The sequence below is a fragment of the Elephas maximus genome, chromosome 13 (genome assembly GCF_024166365.1).
Source record: "Elephas maximus indicus isolate mEleMax1 chromosome 13, mEleMax1 primary haplotype, whole genome shotgun sequence".
Taxonomy (NCBI): domain Eukaryota; kingdom Metazoa; phylum Chordata; class Mammalia; order Proboscidea; family Elephantidae; genus Elephas; species Elephas maximus.
The window spans coordinates 74,898,982-74,911,706 of record NC_064831.1 but is presented as its reverse complement, the minus strand read 5'-3'; the positions used below and the strand labels follow the sequence as shown (position 1 = coordinate 74,911,706).

At 39.5% G+C, this 12,725-nt stretch overlaps 1 long non-coding RNA gene across 1 annotated transcript; it reads left to right on the top strand.

Annotated features, from left to right (window-relative positions):
* Nucleotides 1-4,107: 4,107 nt before the first annotated feature.
* On the top strand, nt 4,108-11,945 carry LOC126087813 (uncharacterized). The gene is made up of 3 exons (XR_007519879.1): nt 4,108-4,237; nt 4,364-5,059; nt 11,207-11,945. It is a non-coding gene; the product is annotated as an uncharacterized LOC126087813 (long non-coding RNA).
* Nucleotides 11,946-12,725: the final 780 nt, after the last annotated feature.

The following is a 12,725-nucleotide window of genomic DNA, read 5'->3' as shown; positions in this document are numbered from 1 at the left end:
TACTCCATTTACTTGTGATTTATTAAAGAGAGCTATAATTAGCCATAACTAAAGCCCCACCCCTTATTTTTCCCTCTTTCTCCCTGGAGATAGTTAACTGTGCTCAAGTTGGTGTATATCATTCCTGTTCATGTTTTTATACTTTCATTACATACCAAAAAAAAAAAAAAAAAAAACCAAACCCAGTGCCATTGAGTCGATTTCGACTCATAGTGACCCTGTAGGACAGAGTAGAACCGCCCCATAGAGTTTCCAAGGAGCGCCTGGCAGATTCGAACTGCCCACCCTTTGGTTAGCAGCCCTAGCACTTAACCACTACACCACCAGGGTTTCCAACTTACATAGGATGTGTTTATCCAGAAACTACATAGGGAATACCAAATTTTGTGTTTTTAAATTTTACAAAAAGGACATCATACCGAAGAATCTTTTTTGCAACATTTTCATTCACTGTTAGGTTTTTGGAAGCCCTGGAGGCCCAGTGGGTAAGAGCTATCGCTGCTAACCAAAAGGTGGTCTGTTAGAATCCACCAGCCTCCTTGGAAACGCTCTGGGACAGTTCTATTCTGAGGCAGAATCGACTTGATGGCAGTGGGTTTGGTTTTGGTATTATGTTTTTGAGGTTTATTCGTGTTGATTCATCTGTTTTAACTACTGTATAGTAATTTGCAATGTTTTGGGGTTTGTATTTGGCGTGTCACTTACATATAGCATATAGCTGCTTTTGTTAATTGTATTTATGACATGCAGTATTTGGATTTATTTCTTTCATTTTATTTTATGCTGTTTACCATGCTTTTTCTGTACATTTCCTACTTGTCTTGGTTCAGTTTCAAGGAATAAAATCCATTCTAGATAGTTTAAGACAAGGGGTTTATGACAGGGTATGACATGGCTTAAGGATTTGTTTAGAAGGCTGAAGAAGCAGACTCCAGGTTGAGCGTTCAGGAATGACTTTGAGAGCCATGTTACAGAACGGAGACGCCAAAGGAGCCACTGCCTTTTCTAAAATCAGCAAACCACTTACTGAATTGGAAAGTTGCTGCTATACTTGCCAGCTTCTGAACTACACAGCTGTTGTCATGATAAAGAAGCCGCAGCAGAAATATCAAACATCTGCACCATAGTACTCACAAGCAGAAACAGCACACACATAATCTCTGTTTCATTTCCACCATCCAAATCTCATAGGAAAGAAAACTTGATTGGAAGAACCAAAATCATATTCAGAAGCCTAGCTGCAAAGATGTCTGGGAAATGTAGTTTTAGCCTTCTGATTTTTGCAACATGTTTGTTGATTCTGACTCATGGTGATCCCATGGGTGCCAGAGTAGAACTGTGCTCCATAGGGTTTTCAAGGCTGTGAGCTTTTGAAAGTGGATTGCCAGGTGTGTCTTCTGAGGGGCCTCTGGGTGGGTTTGAACTGCCAAGCTTTTGGCTAGTAGTCGAGGGCTTAACCTTTTGTGTCACCCAGGGACTCCTCTGCATCTACGGAAAGCACAATGAAAGGACATTCATGTGGGTGTTGAGCTAAATCCACCATATCTACCCACCAATTCAGTTATCTGTTGCACCTGCATTCTATTGGATTGAATATTTTTTATTTCCTTTTTTTTTTTCTTAACTGATATGGAAGGTGTTCATTCTATCTCTTTTCTTTTCATGGCTAACTTAATTATTTTAAATGTGTGTGTGTGTGTATATACATATATGGAAACTGTGGTGACGTAGTGAGTGGTTAAGAGTTCAGCTGCTGACTAAAAGGTCAGCAGTTAGAATCTACCAGGCGCTCGTCGGAAACCTTATGAGGCAGTTCTACTCTGTCTTATGGGTGTCTTTGAGTCAGAATCGACTCGATGGCAACAGGTTTGGTTTTTTTGGTTTATTTTTTTATATATATATATATCTCCCTCCCCCACCCCCCCGGAATGCCAAATGATAGACACATTTGAAAAGTTTCAAAATTGTTTACCTGTTTAAAATACACTTATCATAAAAAAAAAAACACTTATCATATGACCCAGTAAATGCATTTTTTTTTTAATTGTGCTTTAGGTTAAAGTTTACAGAGCAAATTAGTTTCTCATTAAACGTATTGTTTGATGACATTGATTGCCAACCCTGTGACAGGTCAACACGTTCCCCCTTCTCGACCTCAGGCTCCCCATTTCCATTTGGCCAGTTTTCCCGTCCCCACCTGCCTTGTCATTCTTGCTCCTGGGCTGGTGCGCCCATTTAGTCTCTTACACATTGTTTGTTTTATAGGCCTGTCTAATCTTTGGCTAAAGGGTGAACCTCAAGACCAACTTCAGTACTGAGTTAAAAGGGTGTCCGGGGGTTATATTTTTTAATCATATTAATATATGTGAATTATTTAAGAAGCTAAACAGTTTTATAAGGCTTACCATTTTAAAATCTAGTCATTTCCAATTTCCACTATAAATAAGTTTATCCTGCTGTTTTGTGATTTTTTTTTTTTTCACTTTAGATGTTAAGTGTTGATTTCCTATTATGGAAGAGGAAGAATTGGCTATTTTTTACTCCAATAAAAACAATTTTCACTTGCCTCCATTCTTTCAATGTAGTTATATAATAATTTTCAGTTGTCAATATTGAGTGTTTCTATAGTGTACTATAGTTCCATTTTTGTACAAATTTTTCATTTTTCTTGGAGTTAAAATTTACATCATTTTTTTGTTTGCTTGCTTAGTTTTCTTTCTACAGATTCTTTGCCACACTCTGATAGAATGCATTACAGAATCTATCCATGATCAGTTGGAGGGGGGAATCTTCTTTCCTGGAACGCTTTGCCTTCTTGTTTGAACCCAGAGTGGTTGCTCTCCAGGTCTATTGTGCTATACTGCTGAGTTTCCCCTCACCATGATCCTGAGAAGAACTTTCATCCATTACATTCTGACCCCTGCATACCAGGTTGTCTCCCATCTTCCTGTACATCTTTATTTTGGTAGAGTACATTCTCCAATAGTTTCTTCAGGAGAAGGGCACGTAAAAGGTAAAATCTTTGAGAGAGTGTGTGTGTGAAGATGTCTTTATTTTATTTTACCCTTATACTTGATTGATAGTTTGGCCAAGAATAGTAAGCTTCATTGGCAATCCTTTCACTTAGAACTTTGAAGGCATTGCTTCCTTATTTCTCCCTTCTAGTGTTGCTCTTGGGAAGGCTACTCACATTCTTTCACATTCATTCCTTTCCTTTGTAGGTGACTTGTTCTTTTTTTTTTTTGAGGGTGATTGTTTATTTTTGTTTTTCTCTCCTATGAAGGCTTGGAGCCCTGGTGGTGCAGTGGTTAAGCCTTGGGCTGCTAACCAAAAAGGTTGGCAGTTCGAGTCCACCAGCTGCTTCTGGGAAATCAGTGGGGCAATTCTACTCTGTCCTATAGGGTTGCTAGGAGTCGGAATCAATTCGACGGCAATGGGTTTTCAGGTTTTTCATGAAGGCTTAGTGTTCTGATATTTTATGATGATGTGCCTTGGTGTGGGTCTTTCTTCCCCGTCCCCCCTTTGTTGTGCTGGGCAGTGGGTATGTGTATGGCATCTGGAAACTCATGTTTTTCATTTTTGGGAAATTGTCTTTTATCTTTTTGACAATTTTCTTCTCTTTCTTACTGAAACTTCTGTTAGTAAGTTAATGGGCCTCCTAGATTACTCTTCCAATTTTCTTATCTTTCTTTTTTTCTATTTCTTTGTCTTTTTAAATATTGTTCCATTTCCTGATACATTTTTTCAACTTTATCTTCCAATCCTTCTTTTGAACTTTTATTTCTGCTATGATATTTTTTATTTCTAAGAGCACTTTCCTGTTCTCTGTTTCTTCTTAAAATAGTATCCTGTGTTCATTTCACAGGTATACTTTATCTCTCTGAGGATATTAATTATAGATTGTTTCTGTTTTTGTATATTCTTCTACTCCTTGCATCGTATCTGTATTGTCTAAATTCTTTTTTTTTGTTGTTTATATGGGCCTCTATCTAGAGGCTTTCAAACATCTGGTGATCCTTGACTCGCCATACATAATTAAGACAGAGACACTAAATCTTTATAGATTTCTTGTTTCTGGGGGAAAAAACATATTTAAAAATCTATCTGTATGTATTTTGTAGCAAAGAGTGCTATTGTCTACCAATATTCATTCTCCTGTTTTTCCTTTATTAAAAGAAACCCTGAGCCCAACTGAAGCTGACTACAGACTACATTTCCCATTCTCTCTTGCAAATAGGTATGGCCATATGACTATGTTCCACCTAACAGGATATGAACAGAGGTGATATAGGCAATTTTGGGATCATACCCTTAGCCAAAAAGTAGAATGACCTTCTCTTCCTTCTTGTCTCCTTTTCACTAGCTGGAATGTGGATGCAGTGACGAAATCTGGAGCAGCCATCTTAGATCATTAGATGAAAACCACGCATGAAGGACGGCAGAACAATGCTAGCAAAGGGGCCTGGGTCCTAAGCCCTGTGAAACCACAATATTAGCTCAGCACTGCTACCTGAGAGAGAGATAACCATCAATTTTGTTATTACTGCTGTCATGGATTGAATTGTGTCTCCACAAAATGTGTGTCAACTTGACTAGGCCATGATTCCCAGTATTGTATGGTTCTCTACCATTTTGTGATCTGATGTGATTATCCTATGTGTTGTAAATCCTCATCTCTACGATGTTAATGAGAGAGGATTAGATGCAGTTATGTTAATGAGGCAGGACACAATCTACAGGATTAGGTTGTATCTTGAGTCAGTCTCTTTTGAGATGTAAAAGAGAGAATCCAGCAAAGAAGAGAGGGACTTTATACCATCAAGAAAGAAGAGCTAGGACAAGAATGTGTCCTTTGGACCCAGGGTTCCTGTGCTGAGAAACTCCTAGACCCAAGGGAAAAATGATGATAAGGACCTTCCCCCAGAACCAACAGAGAGAGAAAGCCTTCTCTACGAGCTAGCACCCTGAATTGGGACTTCTAGTCTCCTAGACTCTGAAAGAATGAATTTCTGTTTGTTAAAGCCATCCACTTGTGGTATTTCTTTTATAGCAGCTCTGGGTAAGTAAGACAATGGCTTTTATTACAGGAACTGAATCAGGAGCTGTTATATTTACACAGCTAAAATGTTATCAGAATATTAACATAGGTTAACAATAGTTGCCTTTGGGGGTGTGGGGATTACTGTGAAACTTTTATCTTTTACTTGTATATTTGTAATTTAATTGCATTTTTTAAATAATTATGTATCAGTGCTTAAAATCAGCGTACAGTCGGAAAAAAAGAATACTGTTTAGTTTTAAACAACTGACTGGAAGCTCTGTGTGCGGGGCTTGATAACTGGTGGGCCTCACTTTAGGGTGATTGAATGAAGACTCAGCTTTTTCAGTGCACGTCCTCCAAATGTCAGTATCTCTAGGGTTTTGTTTGTTTGTTTTACTCTTGGGCAGATGAACTTTTCCTGCCTGAAGATTCCATCTACTGTTCAGGACTGTAAGTCCGGCCACTGGCATTCTGGGAGTCAAGTGTAGACTTTCTCTTAATCCTTGTTTTCAGATAGTGCCTCACTCCTCATCCTAAGTCCAGAACACCTCTGATGCAATTTCTCCAGAATTAACATCCTGTCCACAGTCAGGGAGGAAAGGGGTAGCCACCTAGCTACTCCTCATACAGACTTTCTACCAATCTTTGTGTTTTCAACCCTGTCCCTTCCCTTCTCTCTTCTGGTGCCTCTGGTCCTCTGTCTACAGTTCTTTGGTATAAATCAGCTTGGTTATTATAGTTTCTTCCTTCCCCCTTCCCCACCCCCCACCCCCCCCCACCCCACCCCACCCCACCCCCGCTTCTCAGGCACTTTGATATCAGCTTTCCATTTTGTCTTAGTCATCTAGTGCTGCTCTAACAGAAATACCACAAGTGGATGGCTTTAACAAAGATAAATTTATTTTCTCACAGTCTAGTAGGCTGTAAGTCCAAATTCAAGGCATCAGCTTCAGGGGAAGGCTTTCTCTCTCTGTCGGTTCTGGAGGAAGGTTTTGTCATCAATCTTCCAGTGGTCTTGGAGGCTTTCCTCGCAGGAACCTTGGGTCCAAAGGACATGCTTTACTCCTGGCACTGCTTTCTTGGTGGTATAAGGTCCCCCATCCCTCTGCTTGTTTCTTTCTTATGTATCTCAAAAGAGATTGGCTTAAGACATTATCTAATCTTGTAGATTTCATCAATATAACTGCTACTAATCCTTTTTTTTAATCCATCTCATTACATCATAGTGATAGGATTTACAACAGATAGGGAAATCACATCACATGACAAAATGGTAGGCAATTATACGATATTGGGAATCATGACCTAGCCAAGTTGGCAGATATTCTGGGGGGACACAGTTCAATCCATGACATATTTTCTGCTATGTTGATTACCATTGGTCCATGTGTACTGGGCCATGGCTAGGCCTGACACTGGAAAGCCTTTACCTGGACAAAAGTTGAAAGCTGAGACAGGAGAAGGGAGGTTGTATAACTTAGATGCACCAAGAATTTCAAGACCCAGATACCAAGACCCAGGTGATCTGGCTTGCACAGTAGTGAACTTATTTTCCTACATGCTACCATAATATACCATCACGTGTCTGTCAGTTTGTTGTATTGTGGTGGCTTGCATGTTGCTGTGATACTGGAAGCTTTGCCACCGATACTTCAAATACTAGTAGGGTCACCCCTGGTAGACAGGTTTCAGCTGAGCTTCCAGACTAAGATAGACTAGGAGGAATGACCTAGAAGTCTACTTTTGAAAAAACTGGTTAGTGAAAACCTTATGAATAGCAGCAGAACATTGTCTAATACAGTGCCAGAAGATGAGCCTCTCAGGTTGGAAGGCACTCAAAATATGACTGGGAAGAACTGCCTCCTCAAAGTAGAGTTGACCTTCGTGATGTGAATGGAGTCAACTCTTGGGACCTTCATCTGCTTATGTGGCATGACTCAAAATGAGAAAAAACAGCTGCAAACATCCATTAATAATTGGATGTGGAATGTAGGAAGTATGAATCTAGGAAAATTGGAAGTCTTTAGAAATGAGATGGAACACATAAACATCGATATCCTAGGCATCAGTGAGCTGAAGTGGATTGGTATTGGCAATTTTTAATCAATCATATGGTCTACTATGCCAGGAATAACAAATTGAAGAGGAATAGTATCACGTTCATCGTCAAAAAGAACATTTCAGGATGTATCCTGAAGTACAACGCTGTCAGTGATAGGATAATATCCATATGTCTACGAGGAAGACCAGTTAATACCAGTTATGCACTAACCGCTAAGGTGAAAGATGAAGAAATTGAAGATTTTTACCAATTTCTGCAGTCTGAAATTGATCCAGCATGCAGTCAAGGTGCATTGATAATTACTGGTTATTGGAAAGCAAAAGTTGGAAACAAAGAAGGATTGGTAGTTGGAAAATATGGCCTTGGTGATAGAAATGACGCTGGAGATTGCATGATAGAATTTTGCAATACCAATGACTTCTTCTTTACAAATACCTTTTTTCAACAATGTCAATGGCAACTATACACGTGAACCTCACCAGATGGAATACACAGGAATCAAATCGATTATATCTGTGGAAACGGATGATGGAAAAGCTCAATATCATCAGTCAGAACAAGGCCAGGGGCCAACTGTGAAACAGACCATCAGTTGTTCATATGCAAGTTTGAGTTGAAGTTGAAGAAAATTAGAACAAGCCCACAAGAACCAAAACCCAACCTTGACTATATCCCACCTGAATTTAGAGACCATCTCAAGAATAGATTGGATGCACTGAGCACTAATGACTGAAGACCAGATGAGTTGTGGAATGACATCAAGGACATCATACATGAAAAAAGAAAGAAGTCATTAAAAAGACAGGGAAGAAAGAAAAGACCAAAATGGTTGTCAGAAGACACTGAAAGTTGCTCTTGAACATAGAGTAGTTAAAGCGAAAGTAAAAAAAACTAAGTAAAAGGGCGGCTCGAGAAGATAAAGTAAAGTATTACGATGACATATACAAAGACCTGGAGATACAAAGCCAAAAAGGAAAGAATACACTCAGCATTTCTCAAGCTCAAAGAACTGAAGAAAAAACTCAGGCCTGGAGTTGCAATACTGAAGGGAAAATATTAAATGACGCAGAAAGCATCAGAAAAAGATGGAAGGAAAACACAGAGTCACTGTACTGAAAAGAACTGGTCGATGTTCAACCATTTCAGGAGGTAGCATATGATCAAGAACCGATGGTACTGAAGGAAGAGGCCCAAGCTGCACTGAAGACATTGGCAAAAAACAAGGCTCTGGGAATTGGTGGAATACCAATGAGATGTTTCAACAAACGGATGCACTCATCTATGCCAAGAAATTTGGAAGACAGCTACCTAGCCAGCCAAATGAAAAAGATCCATATTATACCCATTCCAAAGAAAGGAATGTAGAATTTATCGAACAATACCATTAATATCACACACAAGTAAAATTTTGTTAAAGTTCATTCAAAACCATTTACAGCAGTACATTGGTCAACAGGAAGGTACGAGAAATTCAAGCCAGATTCAGAAGATGATATGGAACCAGGGATATCACAGCTGATGTTAGACAGGTCCTGGCTGAACGCAGAGAAAACCAGAAAGGTGTTTACTTGTGTTTTATTGACTATGCAAAGGCATTATGGATAATATTGTGAAGAATGGGAATTCTAGAACACTTAATTATGCTCATAAGGAACCTGTGCTTAGACCAAGAGGCAGTCGTTCGAGCGGAACAAGGGGATACTGTGTGGTTTAAAGTCAGGAAATGTGTGAGTCAGGGTTGTATCCTTTTACCATACCTACTCAATCTGTATGCTGAGCAAATAATCTGAGAAGCTGGACTATATGAAGAAGAACAGGGCATCAGGATCGGAGGAAGACCCATTAACAACCTGCCATATGCAGATGACACAACTTTGCTTGCTGAAAGTGAAGAGGACTCGAAGCACTTACTGATGAAGATCAAAGACCACAGCCTTCGGTAGTATGGATTACACCTCAACATAAAGAAAACAAAAATTCTCACAACTGGACTGGTAAGCAACATCATAATAAATGAAGAAAAGATTGAAGTTGTTAAGGATTTCATTTTACTTGGATCCACAGTCAGCGCCCAAGGAAACAGCAGTGGAGAAATCAAAAGATGCATTGCGTTGGGCAAATCTTCTGCAAAAGATCTCTTAGTGTTATAAAGCAAAGATGTCACTTCAAGAATTAAGGTGCCCTGACCCAAGCCATGGCATTTTCAGTCACCTCATATGCATGCGAAAGCTGGACAATGAATAAGGAAGACCAAAGAATTGATGCTTTTGAATTAAGGTTTTGGTGAAGAATAGTGAATATACCATGGACTGCCAGAAGAACAAACAAATCTGTCATGGAAGAAATACAGCCAGAATGAGTATTAGAAGCAAGGATGGCAAGACTTCATCTCACATACCTTGGACATGTTATCAGGAGGGACCAGACCCTGGAGAAGGACATCATGCTCGGTAAAATAGAGGGTCAATGAAAAAGAGGAAGACCCTCAATGAGATGGATTGACACAGTGGCTGCTTCAGCAGGCTCAAGCACAGCGATTGTGAGGATGGCGCAGGACTGGGCAGTGTTTCGTTGTGTTATTACATAGGGTCGCTGTGAGTTGGAATCGACTGTATGGCCCCTAACAACAACGACATCTATAACCTAAGTTGTTTCCAGATGTTGATGTGGCCCTTCTGGCAGAGGGTAGAATTAAAGACCTGGGAGCATTTTTTTGGATTGCCTCAGGCCTGCTGACCGTAGCCACCTCTGTCTTGGGCATATGAGGAATAGAACGGAAGCACTGTGAACTCAGTCAGATGTATCCTTTGTCTAAATCAGAATTTGGCAAACTTTTTCTGGAACGGGCCAGATAATAAACATTGTAGATTTTGTGGGCCATATGGTCTCATCTCCTTGTAACTGCTCATCTCTGCCATTGTAACAAGAAAGCATCCATATACAACATGTAAACAAATGGGTGTGGCTGTGTTTCAATAAAATTTTATTTGCTAAAGGAGACAGTATTCTGTCAGTTCCTGGAGCCGTGTTTTTTGCCAGTGTCTTCAGTGCAGCTTGGACTTCTTCCTTCTGTACCATTGGCTTTTGATCATATGCTACCTCCTGAAATGGTTGAATGTCAACCAATTTTTTTGGTACAGTGACTTCCATCTTCTCTTTATGCTTCCTGCATTGTTCAGTTTTTCCCATAGAAACCTTCAATATTGCACCTTGAGGCTTGAATTTTTTCTTCAATTCTTTCAGCTTGAGAAATGCAGAGTTTGTACTTCCCTTTTGGTTTTCTATCTCCAGGTCTTTGCACATTTCATTATAATACTTTGCCTTCTCGAGGTGCCCTTTGAAATCTTCTGTTCAGCTCTTTTACGTATTGCGTTGGGCAAATCTGCTGCTGCAAAGGACTCTTTAAAGTGTTAAAAAGCAAAAATGTCACCTTGAGGACTAAGGTGAGCCTGACAGAAGCCATGATATTTTCAGTTGCCTCATATCCGTGCAAAAGCTGGACAATGAATAAGGAAGACCAAAGAAGAATTGATGCCTTTGAATTATAATGTTGGGAAAGAATATTGAATATACCATATTTGTCTTAGAGGAAGTACAGCCAGAATGCTCCTTAGAAGTGAGGATAGTGAGACTTTGTCTTGCTTAATTGGACATACGATCAGGAGGGACCAGTCCCTGGAGAAGGACATCAGGCTTGGGAAAGTAGAGGGTCAGTAAAAAAGAGGAAGACCCTCGACAAGATAGATTGACACAGTGGCTGCAACAGTGGGCTTAAACAGCAATGATTGTGAGGTTGTGCGTGGGGTCGCTATGAGTCAGAATCGACTTGACAGCACCAAACAACAACAACAAATGAGACAGCGAACTGGATTTGGCCCATGGAACATATAGTTTGCTGACTCTTAGCCTAAGTTTTTCTCATATTGTTTTCACGATTGATAAAGCTTGTAAGAGAACTGCTTAGTATCTATGAGTGTCAGTTATTTTCAAATTGAACTCATGACTTTGAAGATATTTTTTCTCATCTGGCTTCTTTTGTTGCTGTTAGTTTAATTGTTGCTCCTTTATAGATAATCTGTCTCTTCTCTTTGGTTACTTTGCAGTTTCATTACGATGTGCCCTCAACTTTGTGGCATCTACATTCAAGGCGGCAAGATAAAGGAAGGTGTGAAGAAGAAAGGGAAAAAGACACAAGCACACTGTCTTTTAAGGAAGGCTCTCTGAAGTTGCCACACAGATTTCCCTTACGTCCCAATCACCAAATTGGTCACATGGCTAACTCCATCTGTGAGGGAGGCCTCCAACTTTCTGGTTTCTTCAGTGGAAGACTGGAGGGAGTGTTTGCCATACTAAGAAGTTGATTGCTTTCTATTTGGAAACTACGGACCATATTCATTCTTTGACAAATTCTATGACTCCATTTTTAGGAAAACTTCTGGTTTTCAGACAACATGTCCAGCTGCAGGTAGCCACTTTCTCCTTTATATTTTGAATACAGATGTGATGCCTGGAGCTGCAAGAGCCATCTCATAACCATGAAAAGAGGAAGCATAAAAACCAATTCAGTATTCAGGAAGGTAGGAAACAACTGTGATCAGTGTGATCATTGTTGAGTAGCTAAACCAACACTTGCAGCTGTTTTCCTCTGGACTTATTATGTGAACTAAAGATAATCCTATTTGTTTAAAATGCCAGAAGTCAGTTTTCTGTTTCTTACAGCCACAGTTATTCCTGATGCACTTAGGTAAAGATCTTTCTCATTTCTTTTAACTTTTTCTTTTTACACAAGTTCCGACTTACAGAAAAGTTGCAATGGTATAAAGAATTCCCCAAATGTCAACATTTTACTACATTTACTTTTTGTTTCTTTCTCTATATCTATGTTCATTTCTTCTAAACCATTTAAGTTGATGTGATGCCACTTTACCCCTAAATATTTCAGGTTTATTTCATAAAAACAAGGATATTTTCTTTCATAATTACACTATAATTATTAAAATCAGGAAATTAACATTGTTATAATATTATTATCTAAACTACTAGTGTTGTTAGTTGCTTTCAGGTCGGTTCTGACCCAGGTCCACCTCATGTGTTACAGAGTAGAACCGCTCCATAGGGTTTTCCTAGCTACAATCTTAACAAAAGCAGATCCCTAGGCCTTTTCTCCTACGGTGCCGTTGAGTGAGTTTGAACCACCAACATTTAGGTTAGCAGTCAGACGCGAACTGTTTGCAGCACCGAGGGGCCTTATCTAAAGGTATTCTTCAGAAGTTTTCCAGCTCTCTCAATAATATTTTCCGTGTTAAAAGAAAATCCAAGATCAGTCATTATATTCAGTTGTCGTGTCTCTTTTGCTGATGTTGTTGTTAGTTGCCGTCCAGTCTGTTCCAACTTATGGTGACCCCATGTGTGCAGAGTAGAACTTTGCTCCATAGGGTTTTCAATGCTGTGAACTTTTAGAAGTAGATCACCTTTTTAATCTGAATAGTGGCTCAGTCTTTGTCTTTCATGACTTTGAAAATGTTTGAAGTGACAGGCCAGTTATTTTGTAGAATGTTCCTTGATTGGGGTTTGTCTCATGTTTCCTCATGAGTAGTTTCAGATTATGCATTTTTGGTAGGA